Consider the following 12,207-nt stretch of genomic DNA (forward strand, 5'->3'; position numbering starts at 1 on the left):
CCTGATTATCTCACTATAACACCCACATCTCACCCATAGTTTTGGATTTCTAGGGAGAGAGAAAAAGCTAGTATCTTGGCACCACTTGTGAAACTTGCTCGACCAGGAGCCTGGAGGGGTAGGAACACAAAATGAATGTGACGGGAAGAGGCTAAGCTGTGATAAAGTAGGGAGACATTAGCCTGATGTGGCTAGTCGGATATCCTAGATTGATGTCATTGGCATTGCCCTTTTCAACCCCCCGAGAGTTTCTTAGTCAGGGAGTTGTGAAGTGGCAGTTATTTGACAGGGGTGTATGTTTGTGCCCCTATAAAACTAACATGCAAGTCAGGCTACTAGAAAAATACACAATTTATCTTTGACTCTGTCATGCCTTTCGTCATAAATATCTGGAATATAAGGCTCACCATTCCCCTAGGTCTTAAGTCCAGGTTTCAATCTCAGAGCTCTGAGGCAGGCTGGTTAAAGAACAAGGTTGGACCTACTTGATCAGCATTCTTTCTTTTTAAAAAAATCATTTTATTAGGGGCTCATACAACTCTTATCACAATCCAGTCATATATCAATTGTGTAAAGCACATTTGTACATTCGTTGCCCTCATTATTCTCAAAATATTTGCTTTCCACCCAAGCCCCTGCCATCAGGTCCTCATTTTTCCCACCCTCTCCACTGGCCCCTCCCTCACGAACCCTTGATAATTTATAAATTATTATTTTGTCATATCTTGCTTTGTCCCACGTCTCCCTTCATCCACTTTTCGGTGGTCTGGTCCCCAGGGAGGAGGCCACATGTAGATCCTTGAAATCAGTTCCTCCTTCCAACCCACCCTCCCAAAGTCCTCCCGGTATCACCACTCACCCCACAGGTCCCTAGGGGATCATCGACCTGGATTCCCTATGTTTCCAGTTCCCATGTGTACCAGTGTACATCACCTGGTCTAGCCAGACTTGCAAGCCCATTTGTAGGCCACTGGATATCCCCTTACAGAAGGGTCTTGGAGAGGAGACAAACCAGTCAGGGTACGATGTAGAAACGATGAAAACTACAACTTTCCTCTAGTTCCAAAAAGCTCCCACCCTCCCCCTGCCCACACACACACTGTCATGGTCTGAATCCTACCTTGATCAACATTCTTAATCTAAGCTTGAGTAATTTTAAGTCCTTCCAGAAAAAGTTAGTTTGTGAAAAAAAATCCCCCCAAAACACCCCAAATGGTGATAGTAACAGTCAAGAGAACTACAGCTACATTACATTGGATGAAACAGGGGAATAACACCTCTTTACAGTGCTGGAAATATATTACATTGAGGAAGAAAGCTAATAGTGCCTGGCTATAAAAATACATAGCATCTGGGGTCTTAAAGGCTCAAAGATAAACAAGTGGCCGTCTAGTTCAGAAACAACACAAGCCCTCATGGAAGAAACACATCAGCCTGTGTGACCACAAGCTGTCACAGGGATCAGGTATCAAGCAAGCATCAAGGAACAAAAAATCATATCATTGTAAATGTGAGTGAGTGCAGAGGGGACTCTCAATGCCCATCAGTAGCCAATTGGACACACCTTACTGAAGGGTTATGGGGAAGAGATGAGCCAGTCAGGGTACAGGGTAGCAACGATGAAACATATAACTTTCCTCTAGTTCTTAAATGCTTCCTCCCTTCCACTATTATGATCCCAATTCTACCTTACAAATCTGGCTAGACCAAAGGATGTACATTGGTATAGATACCAACTGGAAACACAGGGAATCCAGGACAGATGACTCCTTCAGGACCAGTAGTGAGAGTGGCGATGCCTGGAGTGTGGAGGGAATGTGAGGTAGAAAGGGGGAACTGATTACAAGAATCTACGTATAGTCTCCTCCCTAGGGGATGGACAGCAGAGAAGAGGGCGGGGGTGGGGGGAGACAACAGACAGTAAAACATATGACAAAATAATAATTTATAAATTATGAAAGATTCATGAGGTAAGGGGGAATGGGGAGGGAGGGGGAAAATGAGCAGCCAATATTAAGGGCTCAAGTAGAAGGCAAGTGTTTTGAGGATGATGGTGGCAACAAATGCACATATGTGCTTGACACAATGGATGTATGTATGGGTTGTGATAATAATTGTACGAGCCCCCAATAAAATGATTTTTAAAAAGATATTACCTTGAGAATTGGGTTCACTTGACTAAAACATGCTATTGTCAATGGCTTCCTCTGCATGCGAAAGATGGGCACTGAATTAGGCAGGCAGAAGAATAATCAATGTAGTTGAGTTGTAGTTCTGGCCAAGAACACCCCAAGTACCATGAATAGCGATGGTACAAACAAGTCTGTCTTGGCAGAAGTAATATCAGATAAGCAATTTCAGAGGGCTACTTAGCGGTAAAGATGGTGAAAGTTCGTATTAGATACTTTGGACAAGTTATCAAGAGAACAGTCCCTGGAGTAGGATGTTAAGTTGGATAAAGTGGAGGGGCAGTGAAAAATAGGAATCCCTCTATTGAATGGATTAACAAAGTGACTGCAACAATGGGTTCATCCTAAATTGTGAGGTTGGCACAGGAGAGTGTAGTGCTTTGTTCTGTTGTTCACTCAGTGCCTGTGAGATGGAACTGACTCAATGACAGCTAATATGACAACAGCCCCAGAAACCACAAATAAACACCCAAGGCCTGCATAAAGACATGCTAGTGTGCTAGTTATTTTTACAAAGTTATTATTTCTCTTATTAAAAATGGGAAGAAGTTTCTTTAGTTAAAAAAAAGGAACAAACAAGGTGACAAGAAAATCAGTGAGGACTTCCTACCCCTCAATATACCATTCTTTTGGAGGCGAGCTGAAGCAATTCTCTAAGGTCCACACGGGCCGCCATATGGCAGAGTATTTTCATGAATGTGGGCTCTAGGGTAAGGACAGCACACAGTCATCGGTCGTAAGTGACATTTTGTCTTTCAAGTGAAGTGTAAATCATATAGGCCTCTACATTGAGGGGTCAGCTGGAGGATCAAAGGATCCAGCAGAACAAGGAACTAATGAGAGTTGAGTGGGTTTCAGGCTGCTTTAAAGGTCGATGGGCAATTAAATCAAAATAAAATTTCATGAGACCCTTCCAGACTAACTGTAAGATAGATGAAAATTAAAGATTCTGGCATCTAGAGACTACATTATTCGCATAGGATGAATAAACATTTTTTCCTTGTTTTTTTTGTTTGTTTAAGTACAAGTTATTGGGTTCACACATAACAATAGTTTTGAAAGAACACTTACTAATACTTTCTAGGAGACCAGAAATAACCTGTTATCAATGTTCCTGTTGCCCTCACCTGAGACCGCAGGCTGCTCCTGCTGCAAAAGATGGATGGACTGGCATCAGGTGGGGATTAGTCATTTTTCTCACCACTATATGGGAGCTCGACCAGGAGTCCCATTCCGGCAACTGGCTGGAGATGCTCCGATGTGTACATGCGCCTTGGGCACCTCCATTAGGAGCCTTGTCCCCTTCCACTGGGACCGAGTGGGGACTTATTTTTCTTGTCGCCACTTGGGAGGTCAACTGGAAGGCCCTGTTAAGGCAGCAATAGATCACAGGGAGGGAGCTGCCCTGCTCCATAGGAAACCCTGACCCAAAGCAGATTGTCTACCAATGTTCTAGCACCAGGATCACCACTAACACGAGGTGTGTGACAGGCAGGTGAGGGGGCTGCTACCGTTTTGGTCCCAGCGCATAGTGGGGACTGGCATCCACAGACAGCCATAGCCCAGGCCAGCAGAGTTGGAGGTTATCCAAGCCCAATGGAGGCTCCCTGGCCGTGTCCTATCCTCCCTGCAGTTTAAGAGTCTGTCTTAATCCCAGAGAAGGCAGCTTCGTCCCATTGGCTCCTCAACTAAGCACACACACCCAATGAAAACCTGCAGTTCCTCTTTTTCTGGGCAGGGTTACCATGGTAACAACACATCCCTATTAGGGTAAAACTAATATGTCTCAAGAAGGTCTAAACTCCGCTCACGTTCCCCATTAGAGGGTGAATCATCCAATGCTTGGTGAATTCTGCTTCACAGCAATAGAAAGAGCTGACATCAAAGGAACAAAACGTGACGTCACTGTGAATGCTTGGCCACCACATGCCAGTTGTCCCTGTGATAACTTTTCTGACACCTCCTGCTTAAAAACCAAAGGTCAGAAGGATCGTTAGGCCCCGCTTTCATGGTCTGTATTCGTACTGAAAATTAAGATTAAGCAAACTTTTGCCCTTCTGCTCCACAAGAGTTTCTGTCCTCCCTGAGCTCGCCTTAGCACGCCTGCGTTACCTTTTCCAGGTGTACTGTCCCAGTCAAACAACCCACCTGACCCCACTAAGTCCCTGCCTGCCCGAGGAGGGGCCCCAAGGAGGCTGCAGCTATGGCTCAAAGGAAGCACAGTAAGAAATGCCAGCGAAGGAGTGAGGTGACCTACTCTGTGTATGTGCACAAGGTGCTCAAGTAGCTCCACGCGGACTCCAGCATCTCGTCCAGGGCCATGGGCATCGTGAACTCACAAACCAATGACACCTTCGTGCACATCACCCACCAGGCACCTCAACTACATATTCCGAACTGCTCGACCATCACCGCCTGGGACATCCAGACAGCTGTGCACCTGCTACTACCTGGACAGTTGGCCAAGCGCGCCATGGCCGAGGGCACCAGGGCCAACGCCCACTACACCAGCTCCAAGTAAATTGACCTTCAGCCTCACAACGTTCAAAACCCAAGGGCCTGTTTCAGGGCCACTTCCATTTTCATCCCAGAGAAAGAAGTCAAACACATTGGTAATACCTAATTTTTTGTTTGATTGTTTCGCTTTGGTTTTTGACTCATGCATAGTTTATTTAGTTCGATAGTTTTCATGATGGAGACCTTTTCTTTTTGAATACCCTTTGCGACACTTAATGCACACAATTCAACCATTCAAACATCACAAGAACTGTACAATTAGTACAACAATCAATTTCACAATATTGTCTTTTTTCCCACCATGACTAAATCGCCTTTAAAATGACTTCTGTCATCACCATTAGTTCTAGTGCTCAGTTCCCTCCTTCCTTCATTCGTTGCTCCCCAAAACCCCTTCCTTTCCCCAACTCAGACACCACCCACCCCCACCCCAACGAGACATCCCCTACAAACCCTCCCATCATTTCTTATCTGTAGGCATCCACTCCTGTGCTTCACAAACTGAGAAACCCAACAGAAACGATAACGAACAGAAACAAATTTTAGTGGGAAGGAAAAATAAAACATAGTAATATATAGATAAAAATATAAACATAAAGAAAAAAGCCCACCATCAATATTTTAAAGCCAGGGAGGACGTTTCTCTTATGGACCAGCAAGATATCTTGCACCTAGAACAGACTCTGGTCGGGTCCAGAGGGAGGTCAGCAGAACAGGACCCTGGGGCTCACCTTTGAGCTGAGGAGGCTCAAGGAGTCTCTGGGAGGAGGCGCCGCTGTGTGGAAGGAAACAAGGGAGGGGGTTAGGAGACCCGCAAAGAGAGAATCAGGGAACCCTGAAGCCCAAAACCCAAGGCCAGATCCCCTTTCTCCAACAGGGAATCCCACCATGAACCCCAACCAATCCGAAAGTGGGGAAATAGGACCGGCCTCGGGGACAGCCGCCCATCTCTCACCAAGAGAAGCGCTGGCAGGACTCCTGGGGAGAGAAAGGGCGCTTGCACCCTAGTCAGCAGGACTGCTGTGTGCAGCAGGGGCACCCTAAAATAGCCTCTGCCCACTCGCACGTCCCCGATCCCAGAGCCTCCCACCTGGGAGCGCCGGCAACAAGGTGCTCAGGCTGTGAGCGCTTCTCTGGCACCGCGAGCAGAGCATGGACAGTAGGAGCCTTGCCATGAACTGGAGTTCAGAATAAGACACCGCCACTTCCGGCCCTTTCTGGGCGTGACCCGGGGTGGGAGGAGCTGGCAGGGTCAGGGAGGAGTAGGGTCTCTGTCTTCACTTCCTCTCAAGGCAGTTTTTGTCCCGCCCATTTCTGCTGCTGCACCAACACAGGTGCCTGGTGGGGTGGGCGGGGCCTGGCGCGCCTGGGGCGGGGCTTGGGGAGGAGCCAGGAAGAGGCGGTCCCTGCTAAAGGGCCCACACCTGCGGCTGAGACTGCAGCTGCAAAGACTCAGTCCGCAGACCACAGCCCACACCAGGCCCGGCCCGGGGAGCCCTGGACGCGAGCCGAGCTCAGGCAGGATGTCAGCCTCTAGGGTGGCGCAGAGTAGCAGGAGAAAAACCGAGAAGAAACCTGCCGCTTGGGAAGAAGCGAAATTGTTGGCGGGCTCCATGGCGGTCATGAATGACATGTGAAGACGGAGAACTTTGTGTGATGTGACTCTCATGGATCAGGAAAGAGAGATCCCTACTCATCGTGTGTTCCTGGCTGCAGCCAGGCCAGTATTTAATGTCATGTTCACAACTGACACGCTGGAATCAAAGTCCTTTGACGTAGAACTCAAAGACACTGACCTGACATTATTGAACACCTGGTGGAATATGCTTACACTGTGAATAGCAACCATGAATAGCAACAATGTGCAGTCTCTGTTGGATGCAGCAAACCAGTACCAGATTCAGCCTGTGAAGAACATGTGTGTTGATTTTTTGAAAGAGCAAGTGGATGCTTTAAACTGTCTTGGTCTAAGCGTTCTAGCAGCGTGTCTAGACTGTCCTGAGTTGAAAGCCACTGTACACGCCTTTATTCACCAGCATTTCACTGACGTTTACAAAACTGAGGAGTTTCTCTAACTTGATGCTCAGCGAGTAACATGTCTACTCAATCAGGACCCCTGACCTTGAGCACAGAGGAGCAGGTTTATGATGCTGCCGTCAGGGGACTGAGACATGATGCGCCGAATCGCCAGCTTTTTATGATTGATGTCCTCGCTAACGTCAGATTTCCTCTCATCTCCAAGAATTTCTGGTGTAAAACCGTCCCAGTTGAACCCCTCATTCAAGACAACCCTGATTGCCTTAAGATGGTGATGAGTGGAATGAGAGAGCATCTACTGTCTCCTGAGGATCGGCAAGAACTGGCAGATGGAATAAGGCCTCGAAGACCACAGTCTTGTAGATATTTTAACCCAAAGTTAGAAAAAGGTGCATATTCTACACGATCCTGCAGTGAGAATATAACTGCAGAAATGTCATTTGATGCGTGTTTTGCTCTTTAAAATGAGCTGTGTTGATAACTATTTTGTATATTGAACCACGGGTTTTTGGTCTTCAAGTAGAACAGTTTAAATAACTGAAGAATTGATCCCTGATTTTCCAAAAAGTCTCATTCAATAAAGTGTGTTATTCCCTGAAGCCAGCATTATTAGAATTCTATCACAATGTGTTCAGTATTTATATTAAATGCGCCAATCCCTCCCTTATTTTTGTTATTAAACTTTGTCTTGGAAATATTTTGCCATTTACTAGGACCTATCTATATATTTTTCATAATAATTATTTCTAATATAATGATTGCAGAGGCAGCTTTTGTTAGAAATCATTTATCTTGCCTCATCGAAAGTGAACATTAGCTTATAGTCTGATGTAAGTAGACTACTTATTATACAGGATTGTTTAGTAATTATTTTTAAATTCTTGTACTTGGCATTTTTGGGAAATGTTGGAATGATATTAGCTATTAATCAATGAGACCCACCCATAGGTCCCCTATACCTACCAGAAATGGTGGCTTATTATTATTATTAAATTGATCTTCAGAGAACGTTTTCAGTAGTAACATGTAATTATCCAGAATTAAGCTAATCTACTTTTTTTGAGCTAATAAACTTATACACTATTATCTCTATATATTCCTTGAATATAAATGATGACAGGAGGAAAATGTGTATTAATTTGCAGATGAAAAATGACAGAATAGAAAATCTTATTCTTTTTTCTGAATATTGCCAGGAAATGACCTCTTGGCTCTCTATTTTAAAGGTAAATCATACCATTCTGAGGAGGCCAGGGAAGAGAGAACTTTTAATCTATGAGAGTAGGATAATTGAGTTTCAAATAGTTTACTGAGAAATGTAATTAAAAAGTAAAAAGTTTTCTATTTTTCCCTCAACTTTTGGAAGACTATGATCCTGAGGGAAGGAGAAGGGGGGTATGTTGAGCAGAAATTATATGAACTGTTGTGCATTTCAAGGCAGGTTCAGCATTACCATTGGTGTTCTAATTGGAAAATTCTCCTCTAGAGATGACAGACTATTTCTTGTGCTCCTCATTTTAAGTGGGGCTTCCTCTTTTGGTTTGATATCTCTGCATAATGCAGGTGATGGGTTCCGTGGTCCTTTGTGTGCACTGTAGTTTGACAAAATAGCAGGCCATTCTTAGGCCTGGCACACTCTTGATAGATGTTTATGTAGACAACCTAGTTTTTTAATTTGTTTTCCCTCTTACCATATGTATAGATGTTAGGGATATATTTCTTCTATTGATTACATTGAGTTGGGTATTTCTCAACCTACTGACATTCACATATGAGACAACTTCCAATTCTGTTTAAGACCCATGCCTCTATCCTTTTCTGGGAATTTTATTACATACCCTGAAGTCATTTAAGACTCTTGTCTACACTTTCTATTTATTATACATTCTATAATGAATGTTGGATTTACAGTGTGAACATGGCAATGGTATTTTCATTTTCGTATTCTAACTAGGACCAACAACTCTGTTTTTTCAATAGAATGTGAACACATGTTCTCTTATAAACTTTTATAATTAATAGTGTGATAGACAAGACAGTTTTCATATGTTCAAATATACTATGTGGTTCATTTTGCATAAGCATGAATATGAATGAAAGAGAGGTGTAATACTAAAAAAAAGAAATGAAAATAATGAAGTAATCTTTATGGACATCACAGAAAGCATGTTCTCCCTTTATTTACTGCTTAATAGAGATTAATTTCCTGTTAATAGAGGTTACTGCTCTCAACCCAGATTAGGTGGGTGATAGGATTGAGATGGAAAAACCCTTGCTTACAGTTAAACCTTATACATGCCAATTAAACGTTTTTGTAAACTGTGTTTCTCTACACAGTTGTAAGTGATGATGTAGCAATCCCTGGCGACACAAAATTCAAGATCGTGGATGCTTTTTGAAAGGTGAGCAGGTCCCTTGCACAGTTAAACTGACAATTGGTGTCCAAAAAGATTACAGTTTAGAGATCCCTATGGGGGCAGTTCCAGTCTCTATTAAGAGTGATCTTTAGTCAAAATGGACGGTACATATACAAAACAACATGTCATTCTCAAATGTGATGCAGTCTGGACTCTCTCTATAAGATATTAACCACATGTTTCTTCCTGGTGCTCCTAATCTGAATTCTAGTCCTAGTCAACTGTTTTGGATAATGACAAGTTTGCTCTTTATGATACATCTTAGGTATCATAAATAATTTTCATTTTGTCTTTTAAACTTGACAGATTATCCTGAGGCCTCTGGCTTCACATACTAATTTCATTATATTTTGAAATTACTTAATTGCTATTTATGTTTTCTTTATTCATTGCTACACTTGACTTATTCTCTATTAGAATGTGATCATCTCTAAGTCTCCTCACTATTTTTTTAAAAAAGAATAAATTTTATTGAGGACTCTTACAGTTCTTGTACCCATACATCAATGGTATCAAGAACATTTGTACATATGTCACAATCATTTCCTAGACATTTCTTTTCTTCTTTTTTAAAATCAATTTACTGGGGGTTCGTACTACTCTTATCAAAATCCATCCATCCATCCATTGTAGTCTTTTCACTTCGTTTGCAGATTTCAATGTGCTCTGCAAATAATTTTGTCCCACGGTCTCCACGTCTATGAATAAGGGCTCTTTTTCACACAGCACTCCATTTCTAGAACCATGTGTCCTGCACACTTCTATTGGACAAACTACAGCGATTTGGTAAAGAATACTGATTGGACAAGACATTGAAAAAATACTCAGTTCAGTTTTCAATGTAAAATAAAATTTAAAAACCTTCAATAAGACTAATGAGTTAAATTTGAGGTATGGCAACACAGAAAATCAGCCTACAAATGTGATGGGCGTATTCAGATAAATGAAAATTTATCTTAATAATGAGTGTTTCTTTGAGGTAGAAACATTTTTCAGAACTAAGTTTTGTGGGAAACTAAGTTTTGTGGGGATTCGTGCTAACCTGGCAAGGGTTAGACTATAGCTATGTTTGCTATATGTAATTTGTTTTGTTTTGTTTTCTCCACAGAGGAGCAGATTCTTCCCACTCTAAATTGTAATGCAGGATTGTGATGCTGGGAATCTACATGGTGATGAAGTGGGAGAACAGGGAGTTTTCTGTGTGTTCTTCTGATTGAGGCTGAATCTTTTATAGCACCTGGGCAGTAAGACTCTGACCTTCATGCCTGTGGTGTAGTTTATAGTTTGGCCTGTCCGTGTTCCTTTACTTCATTGCAGTATCTCCTTTCTTTATCTTGGATCTTTTAATACTTGTTCACTATACCCTCACACTTAGGTCTCATGGGTAAGATATGGGGTGTGTGGTTGATAGGGAAAATATTTTACCTCCAGATATGAAAAGTCAATGGAATTGACCTTCCGCTGGTGAGAAATCTTTTGAGTTGATAAAAGTCTCCTCCTCCAGTGTCTGAAACCCAGGGCTTATTTTGAAAGTTCACGTAAAAATCTGGAGGGGTTTTATAGTCAAAGCCCACAAAATGTGGTGCTTCACTAATGACTGGCCCCAATAGTTTCTCACTGTCACAGCAAACAGTACTCAATCTCTAGAAATTTATAAATTTTTAATTTACATTTTTGTTTTATTTGGTTTTTGTTTTTTCAAATACATGGGTTCAGTAGCTTCTGATTCAGGTAAGCAGAATGAAGCCATGCCCCTCTAAATAGACCTCCTCCAGATTTCGGATGACTTTCGATATGCCAATTCACTTCAGTTCTCTGATGGGTGCATGGAAGGACTCTCAGCATCAGTGCATCCATGGCTCACATTGCAGAATACGGAATAGATGCCTGACTCAGAGGAGGAGGAGTCAGACGAAGAGAGAAAGAGCAGGTGTCCAGAGTGGAAATGGAGGGGCAGGGGTCCAGAGAGGGCCTAGAGCTTGTATGTGGGCAGAGAGTTGTGATTATCTCCACGTGATTACACATTATAGAGGTATGAGTGGATAGATAGTATGGGGTGTTCCATCGTCCAGCACCGGGAAACTGATCTACATTTGATCGACCCTTATGCTTTGTCCCTAGGTTCTTTGAGTTGAAACCTGAGAAACCAATGCCCTGGCCTTGAAATGAAGAGCCTCCAACGATTGCTGAGTTTCCATGAGCCCTACGCACTTGAATTGTTTTAGGACTATTCAGGCAAGGAAGGATTTTTTCCCCAGAAAATAGGTACTGCACTCTAGAAAATTTCTGAGTTTGTAGAGATATGTCCTAATCTTATGGCATCTTGCCAATCTTTTTCACAACATTGATGCTATTTTTTAAATTAAATTTTACAACTTATGTTAATCTTGCCAATGTATCTTTAACATATCTTGCAAATTAATTAAATTTATTTAGGGAATACTGTCAGACTTACGGTGATAAATTAATATTTCCTTATATTTCAAATATTGTATTGCTTGGTTGTGAATGTTTTCTTAATAGTTTGCACACTTTTGTATTATTCAATTGGTTGTTTTTCAATTTTTCTTATGTTACGTTTTGTGTGCTGGTTTTTATGTGAAAAGAGGAAGTAAGCAAATTACGCCTATTGAAATAATATTTTGGTATACGTTATTTTAACTGAGTAAGAAAGAATAAGTTCATGGAAGATATAGCTGACTATTTATGAAAACACACTCATTCCATAAGTAGTAATAGTGAAGATGATATAGTAAAATGAGTAAGACTTCCCCCACACCCACCCCAGTGAGTCAGTGAAACATCACTCTACCTCATCACAGACACAGAGGAATGACCCCTTGATTGGTCAGTATTAGTCCATGAGAAGCTGATTTTGTCAGATCTCATCTATGAAGTCAGTGAAATTATAGGGGTCGAGTATAAATGGATACATCTGTACCAGTCATGACCAGCTGTCAAACCACATCATGAGATCATGAGATTCACCCCCACTAGCCATCAGGATTCCAGACCACATTTCAGATGAGCAGATGAGCTATGCTGGT

The sequence above is a fragment of the Tenrec ecaudatus genome, chromosome 15, assembly GCF_050624435.1.
Source record: "Tenrec ecaudatus isolate mTenEca1 chromosome 15, mTenEca1.hap1, whole genome shotgun sequence".
Lineage (NCBI taxonomy): Eukaryota > Metazoa > Chordata > Mammalia > Afrosoricida > Tenrecidae > Tenrec > Tenrec ecaudatus.